The following is a 17,250-nucleotide window of genomic DNA, read 5'->3' as shown; positions in this document are numbered from 1 at the left end:
TCCATTATTTTTCTTAAAGATATTGGACTCAGTGATCAAGAGTATGTAGAAAATTTCGGACTGACAATGATTCGATTAACGCATTTATATGGTGTGAAAGCTCGAGTTCCAGAGAACAGTTTTTATGGCATAGGGGAAAATATGAGCAATTGGGGTTCGGATTTCGCCAGGGATCACTTGTCATGGGTTATCCTTTAATATCGATCATAATCTAAAAATCATATATTTTTGTTTTTCAAGTCAGAATTTGGTAAATGATGGTTTTGATCGAGTGTAACCATCTGACAACAATGATCCGAATAATCTAGATTCATAATTTAACATAAGTTTTTAGCTTCTAAGTCAGAACTGGATCATTGCCAGATCATTTAAAAATTTTATGGTATATGGAAACATTGTATCTTAAAAGCCCCAGCTGATGTTTCTTTGGGTTCGTTTATTTCACCTTTTTCAGTAGCCTAACCATTACAAAAAGTTCTTGAAATCGTTCAAAATCCACTATTAGCTACATAATATTCCACTAATTTATATGGAATTTGATGAACACAACAACGAATTTCACAAACTTTGGATTGTTTTCTCTCTTTTAGATTAATCGGATTTCATATAGAAAATGAATAGATTAATTATAATAGGAGTGTAATCAGCGGAAGCAATAAAATATGAAAATGTAGCATCATCATCATGTATAAATTACTTCACTTGATTGATTTTGATTTTGGTTATTCCTATTGGAAGTCACGAGAGGTGGAATGTAGGTTATCATGTGGCATCCATTTAAAACTTAGATTTAGGAATGGTAAAAAAAAATTTTGGAAGTCGTGGATGTCGCCTGAATAACCATAAACCACGAATTAACACCTTAGACTCATTTTAAAATATTATTTTCGGTGTACATTAAATCGTTTTTCTTTTCTTTTCTTCTCTCTCCAATCCCATTCCCTATTTCTTTATATCTATTTATTAGTCTTCGAATTTTCAAGAATATTATTTATTCACCTAAAAATAACGTGGGTCAACTATACCCATTTTGAATATAACGATGTTTGCATAATTTGGTGCTTTATCAAAGTTGCGGACAGTTCGGGGGTTAGGGGTCCCTTTGGCTTAAGGGTAGCTCCACCTTTGATATTTTATTATAAACTTGGTTTATGAAAATTTTAATTGTCGTTTTGTTAAAAAATTGCCTTGTTTTGGTGATATTCATTTATTATAAATAGAAGTATATAGTGGTGAATCTTTTTTGTTATTCTTCGACACTTTTTTTCTTCTTCTATACTGAACTACTAATATAATTTTTACCTTATGAATGATCAACTTGAAGTTCACCTTTAAAGCTAATATAATTTTTATCTTATGAATGATCAACCTGAGGTTCACCTTTGAAAAGGAGAGGGTACTAAGTACACCACCAATTTTCTTATTCGTAAACCTATAAGACAATTACTTATTACAAGCAATAAGTATAGCTCAACAGATTGGATCCTTGTACCTGATTGTAAAACGAGTTCCTTGGAAAATATAAAAAATCAATAACCAATAACGACCTAGTATGTACCCGAACCGAATTTCAACAAGAACAAATCTTGTTATCTATATTCAATACCCGAATTTGTTTTTCAGGTGTAGTTGTGGGATGTCCTGCACCTACATTATGGTTAGCTTCCAGTTTAATGTGGAATTAAAATTAAGAAAATTGATTTTGTTACTTAGTATCTAGAGTATCCATTTGTTACTGAAATTTTCTGTGTGAATTTGGTTAAAATAATAAAACATTGGACTAACTTGGTTTCGGGGTGTTAAAGCTAAAGACATTTTTTTTTCTGTAATGTTTGAGTCTAAAGTTTCCACAGTATAAGCATAGGGATTTGTTCATTGCAAGAGAAAGTTATACAAGTTTACTTACAAAATTCTTGCTAAAAATCTAGTTTTTTGCTCTCAAACTGGCCATCAATAGAGATAAATTGCCATTGTAGCATGCCATTAACTAGTGAATCAATTCAGCTTGAAGACTAGAAAAGTTGTTTAATCTCAAAGGAATTGCTATAAGTAGTGAAATTATTTGATTTTGGGATGTTGATTCTATTAGCTTAACTTTTGTTCGAAGTTGAATTATGTTTGTTTTGGTTGTTCTTGGGAATGTGATTGAGCCACAGTTTTTGTTGTATTGCATCAAGGTTCTCAAGGGCATGTGACACATACTAGAATCAAAGTAAGTCAACAATTGTCGAGGGTCTTAACTTCTGTTTTAGTATCGTAGGACTCTCATTAAGTCATTGTGGTTTGTTGTCTTTATCATCCTTTGATTATCGATAAGTAAAAGAAAAAAAAACGCGACCGTAAAAAGTGGAGAACAAAGAATGGGAAAGACTTTAGGATTTGAAGTAGGAACATATCATTGAATTATTTCCCCTATAACATTTATGCCTTATACTAAACGGTTTTGATTATCTTATCGTTTTAGGTTTCGATAGTAGGCTCAAATCTTAGTCAATCATACACGTACCACTTTTGTACCTCTTTCATATACATTTTTAGTAGATTCAAGTATAATGTTTGTTTTTTTGTGTGCATATTTTGTGCACAACCTTGTCAATTCTTGCTTTTCAATATAGTCACGAGTCATCATAAATAACCATCGTTTTTACTAACTTGATATAATGAAGACTGATGCTATCGTCGCTACATGCTAAAATACATTTTTATTTTTTATGCATTTAAAATCTATTGGAATATAATAACAATAGTAATATGTTGCTAGTATAGAATTACAAATTTACTTAACTCCGACAGAAATTGACTGCGGGGGATGACGATGGATTGGAAAGAGGCGCCGACTATCCCAAGTTGGTACATTGTTAAGAAGATGTTGCGCTTGGAAATTCCAGTAGATAGTTATCTAAATATATGGTGGTGTGGTGTTGAGAACTTTAATACATTTAACTTTCATTTGTTTCATAAATTCTTCTAAATAAAATCTTCTATTTTTAAATAAGAAAAACTATATTGTTGTTATGGATATTATATCAATTTTGTTAGGTGACTTCTTGGTCATATAGTAATTTCACTAAAGCGGGTGGAAGCTTCAACTGGTGCGGTGTGTACATTAGAGGAAAATGTTCGATTAAAGATCCGGGAAAAGTAAGTGTATGTCTTTTAGAAAAGCCAAATTTTAGTGCCAAATTTGATAGTCAACCTGTCTTTTATCACTTGTTAAACCAATTATGAATTTGGTGTTCAGATTCTTAATATCGTTTATTTTCTTGTTTTTTTAGTGGCAGGAGGATTATGGGAGACTAGGTTGCGAGCACCTCAATGATCCACTGCACATCTTGGTCGAGTCCGAATTACCCGTTACATTATTGACACAAGACTGAGACAAGCACATAAGATTATCAAGGAGTTACTCAAACCAGTGGTATATATTTCCTACATGTTCAATTCTTTTACTGGTATGTCTACTTCTTACATGCTAAGTAGGAAATTTTAACAGTGACCATTTATGTTGCACACACATAACTTTGTGTATAAAATTTATTTTCTTTTAACATGGTAATGACATTTTCATTTTGATGGCTTATGCCAGCAACACGAGAATAAATTAAAAGATAATTTTTGGTGATGATAAACCAATATATGGAAGAAGAAAAAAACTGTTGTAAGGCTTTAGTCCACGGATGTGCAGCCCAATATAATAGCTAGGGTTCTATTCCTATATTGTATATAAGATAAAATTATATGTATGTAATATATTGATGTCTCTTTATCAATACCAAGTTCTTCTCCTTCACTTTAAAAAAAAATGATAATGACAAAATTTTGGATTTATTAGAAGAAATTTTTTATGTCTTTACGATCTTCTATGTTATGGGTATTTAGCCCCCTGTGTCTGTTATTAGATTGACGGTATGTTTATTTTAATTCCCCCTGCACGTTTTCTTTTTTTCCTGGTCGTTTTTCTTTTTTATACACCGTGGAGGAGATGATGCTGATGGCTGGCCTGGGCAGCCTAAGAGTCGAGCAAAAACAGAAAATGTAGAAGGTTAAGTCCTGTTCCGATCCAGTTTTAGATGTCTTGTTCCGATCCGATTTTAGCTATCTTGTTCCGGACTGTGCGTGACCAGAGTCATTATGATTCCGTGTATATGCAGCGGGAACTAAATGAGGTATGTAATTAATATGTGCTTTAAGGGTGATTGTTTGTTGGACGTATTAGTTGGTTTTAGAACATGCCTAGTTATGTTTTTGTTTTATAAATTTATATTATGTAAAATGTCAATTTAAATTAGGCCTGTTAATTTTGATCATTAAGAATTTTGGTCTAAATATTATTTTGTTCTCTTGAAATGATATTGTCTATGGTTGAATGATGTTTTTCTTGTTCAATTGGTTGTACCAACTCGATTCAAATATATTTATTTTGGGTTTAGAAATACTTGAACACCATTATTGCGTACATGATATTTTCTTCCAAAAATTTGAATGTTCCAAGAAATGTAATTCCACTTGCTCGACTATTAAAGAGTCGGTAGTTTCTAAAGAATTGCAAATAAAATCACATGTATTACAGTTTTTGTGGAAAAACTCACAAAAGATGATATGAGTTAGAAAATTTCCATTTCTCTACTTCATCCATTATACTAATGCTCCAGTATATATTGAAGTATGACAACAAGAGATCTATCTACGTAATCTAGTCAATCTAAAGTAAGTGGTTGACATTTATAATGAGATTCTCTTGGCCTATTGAGATAAAGAAATTTCTCAAATTAAGCTAAATATAGCAAAATTAAAAATGAAAAGAACCCCAAAGTAATGAGGGTTATACCGACTCATATAAAGCATGTGAAAAGGGACATATATGTCATGAGACGAATTTTTTTCCCCAGCAGTAATGACACCAAAGTATAGGTATCGATTGAACATGGGATCAACTAAAATGTAATTCTAGCTCCCATCATAAATAAAAGAGTTGGAAATGCACCTGGTCATAGGTGTTGGTATATGCAATGTAATGTGTACGTGTATCATTGTAACAACTAATTTTCACATCAACTTTAATGGCAACAAGTACTTTGCCTGATCAATTGACTATCTTATCGAGCGCATTATTGCTCATTTTTTTCTTCAAGATAGAACAAAGACGTCGCAAAATCTCTAGATGTACCAAGAGATAATCACACCTTGTTAAATTCCCAAGTAATCCGTGCAAATGGATATCATGTGGAACATCAAAATGATGAGGATGTAATTGATTGCATCTTTTATAGTCTCTAATATATTTGGAAGGAAATATATTTTAGAGAAAGTAATGAGTCAATATAGTGCAATGTAATTCACTATAATATTTGGATTATTGAATCCATATTGACTCCGATGAAATGTTGGAAACTGACTCATACAGGCTTTGGGTATAACCATAAAGAAACTTTGGTTGTGACATGATGATTTTTTTGAAAGAACTCATACAAATATCACTTTATTTGAGTGAACAAAAATGGGAAAAAGATTGACAGAATGCAAAGTGACGGTATATCTCACAATAAGTGTTTTCTAAATTACTAGATACACAACCCCCTTCCCATTATGCTTTTAGGTAAGAAAGCATATCACTCATTTTTACAAAGTCTTCAGTAAAACAGGATCGAGACCATCCTAAGATGCAAATGGTAAAAATCCCATATTACAAACAAACAAGGTGAAATTTAGAAAAATATTCATCCACAATGCGGACCATTAAAGTGACTGATGGATCTGGTGAATGTTTTGACATTTTGGACTAGTTATAGTTCCCAAGAAATTTGCGTTTTGAAAACTCCTAGCACATATTAAGTATACAATGCAAAGTGCAAAGGCTAACCACCCTTCTTAATGCTAGAGAATTTACATCAAAAGGACTTCATGAACATTGCATGTTTAATAAGATCAATATAGAGCATCTTATACCCAATGGTCTCGCAGAGGCTACCATCAAAGGTTACAGATGGTATCTAAGGAATAGGTTATGCGTACCAACCTACCTTTTATTACTTTGGGGATATGCAATATTATGCGCATCTTTACTTAATTCGTTTTAGAACCCAATATTAGTCAACCTTTTCTGCGTACCAGTTGGTAACTGAATTTAAGCCTGACATTTGTGTTATTATGCATTTTTGGTTGCACTATATATGTGCCATTACGAGTCCACATCGTACTATGATGGGTCACGAAAATGATTAAGTAATTTTGTTGGATATTTACTCTCAACAATTATCCGCATTTTAAAACCTTTGGCAGGAGATCTCTTACCGCTAGATTTGCGGGTTGTCATTTTAATGAGACAGTCTTCCCGTCGTTAGGGGGAGATAAGAAAATGTATTTCTAAGGGAACGACAGGAATTGTCGTGGTGTGTTCCCACCGTGTCTCATATTGATTGTTGTACTCCACAAATGTAAATGTGAAGTAACAAATAATAATCGATGTCAGAAAGTGCACTGATATCGGCAACATGACAAGATCACACATACCAGCTGCACATATTCCTACAAGGTTAGAAATCCTCAGTATGGGGTACACCATAGACTAAGGTGTTGCAACTATTGGTGTTGGAAGTGTAGTTGAGGCCGTGGATTCATAAAGGAAGATGGACATACCACCAGGTTCGATCAATGTTCACCTAGAAAGGAAGAATATGAGTAAGGCACAAACTAATTTGTATCATTAATGAAATCATACCATTTGATTGTCTCTGACTATGTCCATGAATCAATACTGGAGGACGCTCCGAAGTTTTAAATGATTCTAGAGAACAATGAAATCCTGACGGATTATGAGAATACACATGAGTCAATGGAAGGATCATGCGTGCACAATGATGATATAATCCATAAATAGTTGCTCCAGAAGTAGATCACAATGAGATCGAACCATCCTTTATTTTGATTAATTTCAAATAAATAGCATATTTGGCCTAAGTAATCCAGGTAGAACTTAGTTTTTTGACAAATATACAGGTATTTGGTGTGGTAGTGCTAACCAATCAAGTGTAAAGCCTATCGGACATATATGATTAATTTGTCACAAATCATAATAAGAAGAAAGCAGTCTTAAAGTATAAAGACTCGCCTTGTGGCGCAAGGTTTCTCACAAAGCCCTGGAATTGTTCTCTTGTAATGAACGTTATAGTGTTCCGCTACTTAGTTAGCTTGGTAATTTCAAAAGGACTTGAAATGCAGCATATGTATGTGGTTGTTACATATCTCTGAAAGAATCAACAGATAGCAGATATTTACAAAAGTATTTGATATCCTTTTATTGTCCAAATCAAATGACTCTAAACCACAGAGTGCATTTACAATTAGATATAACGATCACTTATAGATTCAAGCAATCAGGAAGATGTGGTATACCCGTCTAAGTGGCTATTTGATTTGGAGGGGATAGACAAGTAAGTTATTTTTCCTTGCGTATTCATAAGAAAGTTCTTGATTTGGAATTGTAGATATTTATGTTGATGGTATAGACATGATGTGTACTATTGATGTAATAAGAGACCCTAAATGCTATTTAAAATCTGAATTTGAGATGAAAAATCTAGGGAAAGCTCGATCGGGTACTGAGCTTGTGGTATATTATTCCACCAGTTTGCATATGTCAAAAGTTGTCAGGAAATTTAACAAAGACATGCATCCTGATAGCACTCCCATGATTAGTCGAGGTTCAAATGTAAGTAAGTAACCATTTCGTCCAAAGGAAGATGACGAAGATGTGTTGGGAGATGAAATTCCCATATCTAAGTACAATAGACGCATTGTTGTACTTAGTGTAATAATGTACTCGATTAAATTTTACATCCTCAGAGAACTTGTTAGCTAGATATAGATTCGCGCCAACACAACGTCATTGGAATAGTATAGTGAATGTTATCATGTACTTAAAAGTAACCATTGACATAAATTTGTTTTATCCCTGCAAAGACATAAAAAGGAACGCTAATGAAAGTGCAATCCAAAAGTTGTTGATTATGAAGAACAATAATCTCTTCTCCAACGAAAGTAATCAGGGGGAGATATGGTAGACTATTTTCTAAGTCATTACCAATATTCAGTTTCGAAAAATACATGATTAAAAAAACTGTCTGGAACAACTCTGAAAGTAATCAGGAGGAGATGCCGACATCAGGGGGAGGATCCAAGGATATGATGTCGATATATTTTACTTATAAATTGAAGTTGTGTTGTACTCTTTTTCCCTTCGATCGAGAATAGTTTTTCCCAAAGGGTTTTGTTATTCGACAAGGTTTTTAGCGAGACAACACTAAAAGCATCAAGTATGTTAAATGTTGAAGACATAAAGATCGCGTTGATATTACTAAAAATATATGAATCAAAGAAATGAAACGTGATATTCTGTTAAGCAACGTAACTTCCAGAATCAACAATAGAGTCTTATAAACATTCAAGTCACCAAAGTAAAGTGTGACAAACTCCTTTTGACTGCATTAGACTAATGAAAATTGTCTGACATCAGGGGAAGCATCTAATGGTGTGTTGGACTATTTTCCTTCACCGAGGTTACTTTTTCCCACAAGGTTTTGTTACTCGGCAAGGTTTTTAATAAGACAACAACAAACACCGGGAATGTAATTTCCCAGCTAAGACTATTGTCTTTCCTACAAGGATTTTCTTTCTTAGGAGTTGAGAAGAGATGTACCAAGATTTTGTCCCACTGGGTTTTTCCTTGTCAAATTTTTAATGGAGAAATTGTCTTAGACAATAAGTCATTAAAGAGAGAACTACATTTGAAGACCTACATCTGAAGCATTGCATGTGAAGTATTGCATATAGAGTTTTATTGGACCACACAAGGGGGAGTGTTGTAGGGCTTTAGCCCACGGATGTGCAGCCCAATATAATATCTAGGGTTCTATTCTTATATTGTATATAAGATAACATTATATGTATGTAATAGATTGATGCCTCTTTATCAATACCAAGTTCTTCTCCTTCACTTTATATTCTTCTCCATAATCCACTTCAAAAAAAACATATTTTATCTGTAGAATTTTTATTTACAGGTCATCAATTTCTGGAGAGGCTGCTCTGCCCTTGGATTTATATCCTGCTTTTAAGGTACTAATGTTTATATCATGTATATATGGATATCCCCTAATGTTAAGTAATTTCTCGTTATCTTCCTACTAACATTGTATTGATTAAGTGAAATGCCTAAGCATTTTCCATTATAAAAAAGATTAAATAATTACATAAAAATGATTATATGACAGACTATTATAGTGCGACCAACTAATAGATAACACGTGTGAAAAACAATAAAGTTGTAAACATGCTGGCAGCTTAACCTACACTGATGTATTTGTCTTATCCTACACCACCACACTTGCAGTTCCAGCTTTGAATGCTTGGTGCAACAACAAAATAAAGTACTTGGTGATCAGAAAAATCCAAGGCATATTTATTACAAAAAATTTCTTCTCAGTTTTTAGAGCCATTGTTAATTCACTTACTCAAGATTTTCCGGAAACCAAATTTCTCCTGAACCCTGAAAATAAATCTAATAAAAGGGAATTGGTCTGTTCAGAAGAAGTCCTTGTCCAGATTTAGAAGGTCAAGCGAAACAACTCTTGTCAATCCCCCAATTTTGAAGCAGGTAAGAAAAATTCCGCTACCAGCATTTCGACTCCCCCCTGTTTAAGTAATGATTTGATAGTTTCTGTGATGGGCTAGTTGGGGTGCTACGAAAAGTGATGGAGCAACCGTGCTAGTGGGACTCCTATGAAAAGCACGTGATGGAGCAATCGTGCTAGTTGGACTCCTATGAAAAGCACCAAATATTATCAGCACAACAGTTGAACACAAGATGGAAAGATAAGCACGAGCTTATCGATGATAAGATACAATTAGTACTTAACTACTTTAAATTTGGTGGCTTTGCTTTCATTTATGGATTGGTATATTTCGTTGACGAATTACAGTTCTTTCTGGTAGCAACAAGATCCATTGTGGTGACCTTGGCTTGTCCACCTAGTATGTGGTAGGAAAGACACTTAGCATCTAGCCGTATCATTATCATATTTTATACGGGAAACAAAGCAACAACTTTATCTTACTAAGGGAATCGTTGATTAAGTGTAGTTGTGAGAAATCTCACAACCACACTCTTGATAAAATATATGGAACAATCTAAGTAATCTCCATGAGAATCACAAGAACATTCATTAAGATCTTCAAATTGGTTACAAAGTGATGAAGGAACCCTAACTTGCTCTCCAAATAATCTTTCTCTCTCCTGAATATCTTGTCTAAGCTCTCAAAAAGATCTCTCTCAACACAAGGTCGCTCGGCCCCTTATATAGGAATTTACATAGTGGATGACAACTAATAAAGCCCTTATTTTTGGATATGGCGTGCCTCATTAACACGCGCTTACATTTACTCTTCTTGCACGTACTCTCTAACACATAGTTCTTCACACTTTACTCGTGATTAAGGTGACATCATTCGATACTTCATTATGAATAAGCTATACGCGATTGTCTTCGCTCGGTCTTGATGATTATTATTTCACATACTTGATTGGTGTGCGGTATTTTGTATCCACATTAAGAATGTCTACTGTATAAAGATGCAAAGAGAAATATTACATGTTCGTCCTAGAATTACTGCAATTGCACTTTACATACTACCATGTGATAAACGTTGACTTATTTTTTGATACCCGGGACAGTGATGTAGATGAGGATGCTTATGTCTTTGGTGAATGTCTCAGTGATGATACCCAATAAAGTGATGTCGATGACGCTTGTTCCATTGATGAGATCCTCACTGATCCTGTGTGGGTATGCTTTGCACGAATTTAAGATGGTCCTTCAGACAATAATAAAGATATAACATGCAATAAATAATTGGTGTTGCAGAATATACGGAGTGCCTAATAGGGGATATGAGCATTAGATTTCACACCAATTAATACTAACCAATTTGCTACGGCTAACAGAAGCAACCTCATAAATTATACTGTAGTAATTTTAAAGAAGTAGAGTAATTCAAATCAAAACATTTTTTTATGTTAAAATCTTGTTCTTTTTATTGCTTTCTTCCAGGATGTCCTGGATAATCACATACTACATTTGCTATTTAAATGGTAATGCCCCAAGTAAAAAGTTAATGTGTCAGAGGTTTCAGATTTAGCGCAGGAGATACGAGGTTCCTCGATGATGATGGAGAGTCTTAATGTTTTAATGGAAGTTTCTGCAGTGTTTTTATTGCCGCAATTGTAAAGATTTTTTTTTTTTGCTTAACGTCGTAGCAAATCCTTGCTTAATGGGTATATATATGTTTAACAAAACTAGCTCAACATAACAAGAAAAAATATTTGATTCTCTTCCAAGTTCCAACTCTGGAAAATAAGTGACCAAGGGAGCGAAAAGGTTTGGTAACAAATAAATATCACCCTTAGAACAAGTTGTTGTTATTAGATTATTTACAAGCGGTAGACAATAATTACAGTTTGGTAGTACAATACACATCCCTTACATGTTCACCTTGTGCTTAACTTTCAAGATGATCATAAACATATAAGAATTCGTTCCACATAAAAGAGTTTAATCATATAAGCATATAAGAGGTACATGTTCCATTATTCCCTAACATCTTTGTCATCTTTGTTGCTACGTGCAGCACCAAGCTCAACTGCATACGTTGTCTTAGCAAATGTCAAAGTAGACATCGTCTCATCTTATGATTTTGGTTCTGGAATAAGGTGGACGAACATGAGAGTTTTTGCCTGGCCACCTAAAGCATGCAAATTATAATGATGTTAATAAAGACAGAAATACAACTTATAATTACTATCATGCAGAAAATAAATTCGAAAGAAAAAAACAAGTATACTTTGAAAGTAATTGGAGATTAAATTCACGAGACACACACCTAGAGAATTATGAAGAACTCGAGTCTTTTAGTTGATTTCTCCAATGCTTTTAATCTAGTGGACATGACCACTATGATCAGGTAAGTCCGAAGAAAATTCCCCAACATTGCCAGGTGGGTAGAGTTTTGTTATGCTAAGCCTTCCAGACTTTACTACAACGAATTCACTTTATCTTCGGCCTTGGGTGTTTAACAAGGGGATCTGTTAGGTCCCTTGATTTTTGCACTTACTTTACATCCACTTGTATGCGTGACTTCTTCGCGGTGTCGACTTGACTTGCACTCGTGGTATTTGGATGATGGCACGTTGGTAGGGGATACGTTGGAAGTGTCGAAGGCCTTGAGCATCATTGAGTGAGAGGGTAGTAGTAGAGGGCTTCATTTGAACATCAAGAAGACTGAGATTTTTTTTGCTGGTGGTGGATCATAGGAGTTTAGATTACAGTATTTTCCCGCCTAACATCGGTAGTCCTTCTATATGAGTCAAACTGTTAGGAGGACCGGTCAGTTTAGATCTTCAATTTTGCAGTGATCTAATTCAGGCTAGGGTGGATAAAACAGTCTTTTTAATGGATGCTGTAAAGAAGCTGAAAGACCCTCAAAGTGAGATTCTTTTGTTACCCAGTTGCATCGGTGTATTTATGTTATATTTTTCCATGAGGACCACCAATCCCCTTGCTTTGGAGAGTGTTAAAACCCTTTTATGATCAACAGTTGTTTCAATTTTTGAGACATATTGTTACAGGTGATGGTGCAGGTTTTGGTCCTTTATAGCAGCGCATTGCCACCTTGTCGATGAAATATGGCGGCCTTGGTGTTTACACTATGGAGGACACCAGTCATTATTGTTATATCGCTTCCTGTTTTCAGACTAAGGTTTTATAAGACATCATGCTTAATGTGTACTCCTATGATGTGCCTAGAAAAAATTTCCAGCAAGCTTTGAGTAGCTTTGTAGACGTATGCGCTTTGTCTTCTTCCACTTTCGACCTTAATGATATTCCCCCAATCCAATGCGTTCCATGGCAGTGTTATATTTTGATGTTGTTAAGAAGAATATTCCGTCAAACTTCTCTTTGCCTACACGGGATTCTGTTTTGTGGAGAAGTAATAGGTCGGCTCACGCTCAGGACTTTCTTGAGGCAATCCCTATTTGTGGTTTAAATCAAAGTTTGGGACCTCGGCATTTTAGATCCATTTTAAGTTATAGATTGGGAATACCCTTGTTCGACGAGGATAGTACCTGCTCAAGTTGTAATAAAAAGATTGATATTTTTGGTGATCATGCTTTGCATTGTGCTAGTGATGTTGGTCTCAAATTTCGCCATGATCTTGTGAGATATGTATTTGCGGATATTTGTTACAAGGCCGGTGTGCATGCTAGGAAAGAGGTAGCCCTTGTCTTTCTATCGGATAATGATACTTCCCTGAGACCTGCGGATATTCTTGTTTACGGTTGGGAGAATGGCCAGGATGTCTGTTTTGTTGTTACTGGTGTTTCTCCTTTCACTGGTGGTGGAATTCGAACTTTTATACCCGGCCAGGCAATATTTAGTTCTATTTTGCGTAAACGAAAAAAATATTTAGACAAGTACACCCCGCATGGTTATGGTTTCGGGGTTTTAGCTTTCTCTACTTTGGGCGAGTTGGGGGAATAAACTATCATTTTCCTGAAGAGGTTAAAGAATTGTATCATGAATCATGACGCTAGTTATAAGTTAGGTGGTGCTCTTTTTCATAGAATAAGGGTATCTATCCAAAAGGGTGTTGGTGCCCAGCTTGTTGCCAGGCTGCCCACCAACTTATTGTCAAATGATTGTAATTCTTTAATAGAGTGAACTCTTTTTTATAGTATTAAAAATAAATAAATAATTTTAGTGATTTCTCATAATGAATGGTTTATTAATTTTTCATTTCCCTTAATTAATCTACTAAATACATATTCCATTAATAAATAATAATATATAAAATAAAAGAGGATGGATCCGCTCCCACGTCTAATATGACGTTATCTCACTTGATAATCTCATTCGTTGGATTTTAAAGTGTAAACGGTCATGATATTTTCGAATAACACAATTTAGTTCCGGGTTTTGATGGGTCTCCCCATTTTATTCTCTTCAAGAAATCCTCTTCTTCTCTAACCTTCTCTTTCACAAAAACAGACATAAAATGGTACCACGCCCGCTTGTATCTCTTGGTGCCGATTTATTAAGCTCTCCTTATCATTTATAGAAGCGTTGGTTAATTTTCTGTTGCACGATGTTATTGGAAAATCAGGACATGTACTTCTCGCTAATACCTTTCCACCTATTTGGTATTGGAGATAATCCGGTATCACTGAAATTCGGCAGTTCAAGCCAAATTATGGAATCAAGAACACAATAATATGCAACTCCGAATCAAACCCACTCTCCTATAACCATTGAAACTCTTAAAATCACTTCTTCTTCCATAAAATCCATTCAAATCTCTGCCAAAATCTCATCCATTCATACAACAACTAATCACTTCTTCATCCCTAACATCTCAGCCAAAATCTATGTTCAAATTCAAAAACCACTTGTACCCAAGATGCTTAACAGGTGTAACATCTAAAAAAAACTCCTAATCCTCCTCAATCAAACAACATATTAATATTACTCCCAAAGAATCATAATCTTCTATCCAGTTTGCTTTTTGCTGATTAAAAGAAATTGCTTTTTGTTGCGATAATTTTCTGGATAGATAAAAAACTATTGGTGATTGATTATGCTTTTTTACCTCTAAAGATTATTGGTGATTGATTATGTATGTGATAGAGAAGGTCGGAGAATAAGAGGATTTCTCGGAGAATAAAACGAATATAAAATAGAATGTCACGGGCGATCCAATAAAACCCGAAACTAAAATGTGTAAATCAAAAATATCGTGACCGTTTACAGTTTAAAGTCCAACGGATGAAAATATCGAGTTCGATAATGTCATATTAGACGTGTGAGACAATCCGTCCTCAGAAAAAAAAATTATATCAATATACATTATTAGTGGTAGTGGAATAAGTAGGGGTGGTAGAAGCGGTGGCGGGTGTTAGTGAGTGATGGATGCGGTTGAGTGGTGTAGGAGGTAACATTAGTGTTGGTAGAAGAAATAGTGGCAATTGGTGGTTTTTATGGTGGTGGATATCGGTGAGTAGTAGTGGACGATATTAGTTATGTGTTTTTACAACATGGATAACATTGTATTGTGAAAGATATAATTGTTTGTTTTTTGCACGGTTGACAATGGCAGATACCAAATATTTCAAGCATGATAACAAATAATATAAAGAAAAAATAATCATGATAGCTGAATCACCAAAATAGTACCTTGGCTATCTTTAGTACCCGGTCGTATAAATCTTGGTTTTACTGTTAAAATAAAATTGATTACAATGTAAAAGAGAATATAACAAGAAAAAAGTATAATGAAATAAATTAATTGACGACTTGAGTTTGTTCAATCCAAAGTAGGTCGTTGTTCCAAAGAGTTGCATATTTCCTGTTCGTAGTTACTTGATAGACGCATTTATGTGTCTATTTTGATCCCAATTGTATATATTGTTAGTGCTCGATTTTGTGCTTATTTGGTTATTTTATGTCTTTGTAGGTGTTTTTGGAGAAATAAGCTTTTACGGCGAAATTGACTCGAAAAGTTGCTCGAGGCACCCCGGAGGACAGTTGCTAAACGGGCCCCAGAATTGTCTAAGGAGCACCCAAGGTTATGTGTAACCCAAATTTTTCCACAGCACCTAGATTTGTCCTCAACACCCATTTCCAATAAAAATATCTCTGGCAGTTTTGCCAATCGTGATTTGGAGGAGTTTGAGGTCGATTAAACCTCTGATTTTCATAGAATAGACTCCTTATGGGTCTAGGAATCTGATATGGGTGTTTAAATCGATTAGACTGGGCTCAATCGACGAATTTTTATCACAACAGAAATATATGGAAAGTCACGTGTATGACCTGTTTTAGGGAATTTTAGAGAGATTCAAGTGCTATGAACCTTCCCTAAGATTTGTATCTATCTAAGGAAGAGTTTAGAATAAAAAGGAAAGCTCAGAAACGCATAGAAATTCTAAAACAAGAAATTGCCGCAACTTTGCCGTGAAGAGAGGTGATAGACGCATTTATGTGTCTATTTTGTTCTCAATATTCTGTATTGTTAGACTCGATTAAGTACTTATTGTGTTATTTTGTGTTTTTGTAGATGTTTTTAGAGAAATAATCCCTTGCGGCGAAATGGGCTCAAAAAGTGGTGTTTTACACCCCGGAGAAAATTACTAAAGGCACCCTAGAAATGCACCGGAAACGCCCCAGAAATGTGCTTGAGGAACCCAGAAAAATTACTATTTCCACGCCAATTTTTATTCGCACCCCAGCTCTGGTTAAGGGGCACCCTTCTTCTCAAATTCAAAAATAAATTTTGGCGGGAAATTTTCTTTATACACTGGTAGATTTTCCAATCGATTTTTGAAGGTGTTATAAGGAGATTAAATCGCTGAAACTTAATGGGTATATGTGATATGGATATAAGAAGATATTTTGGTGGTTGGGATCGATCAAATTTGGCCAGATAATCGATTCTCGATTAAAGCAGGAAAGAAGAGATATCGGTTAAACTTGGAAAGAAAATTACGTAAAGATGCTGCATGGGTTGTGGAAGTTAAGTGCAGATATTCTCGTAGATTGCATATCAAAAGATTTTGGAAATTATCAAAACAATTAACGCATGCAGAGAAAGAAAATAAGAAATTATTCCCAAGAATAATTTTCCTTTACTGTGAAAATTTTGAGGAATTAATGGCGAGATTTGATGCGCCTGGAATGTATAAATAGGAGATACATGAGTCCTAGAAGGGTTGTCGAGAGTTTGGGGTCGAGAGGAGAGCTCAGGAGGCGTGAATCAAGAGTTTTCAGAACTTTGTTGCTGCTGCTCCTGCTGCTCGTGAAGAACAGGGAAACGGCGACGGTTTATTCATCCGTCGTAATAGTTTCCTCAACCGGATTGCAACGTTTATCTTCATTGTAACAGTTTCTTCATCCTCGTTTGCAACATTTAACTTCATATTTGTAACGATTATCTTCAGCATAACAGTTGAGACTTGAAACAGTCGGTCTGTAACGCATATGCGCTGTTGCAGATTTCTTGTTTCATTGTTTTCTCTTCTTGTAAATACCAATTGAGCTTAATAAAATATTTTGAGAGGTATTTCACCATGATGAGCTAAACCCAACACTGGGACGACGGAGGAGGTCGAATTTCATCCATGTGGTAATTTCATTAATTCTTTTA

This window comes from Papaver somniferum, chromosome 3, assembly GCF_003573695.1.
Source record: "Papaver somniferum cultivar HN1 chromosome 3, ASM357369v1, whole genome shotgun sequence".
Taxonomy (NCBI): Eukaryota; Viridiplantae; Streptophyta; class Magnoliopsida; order Ranunculales; family Papaveraceae; genus Papaver; species Papaver somniferum.
The sequence above is the reverse complement of the archived record's forward strand: the minus strand, read 5'-3'. Positions refer to the sequence as shown.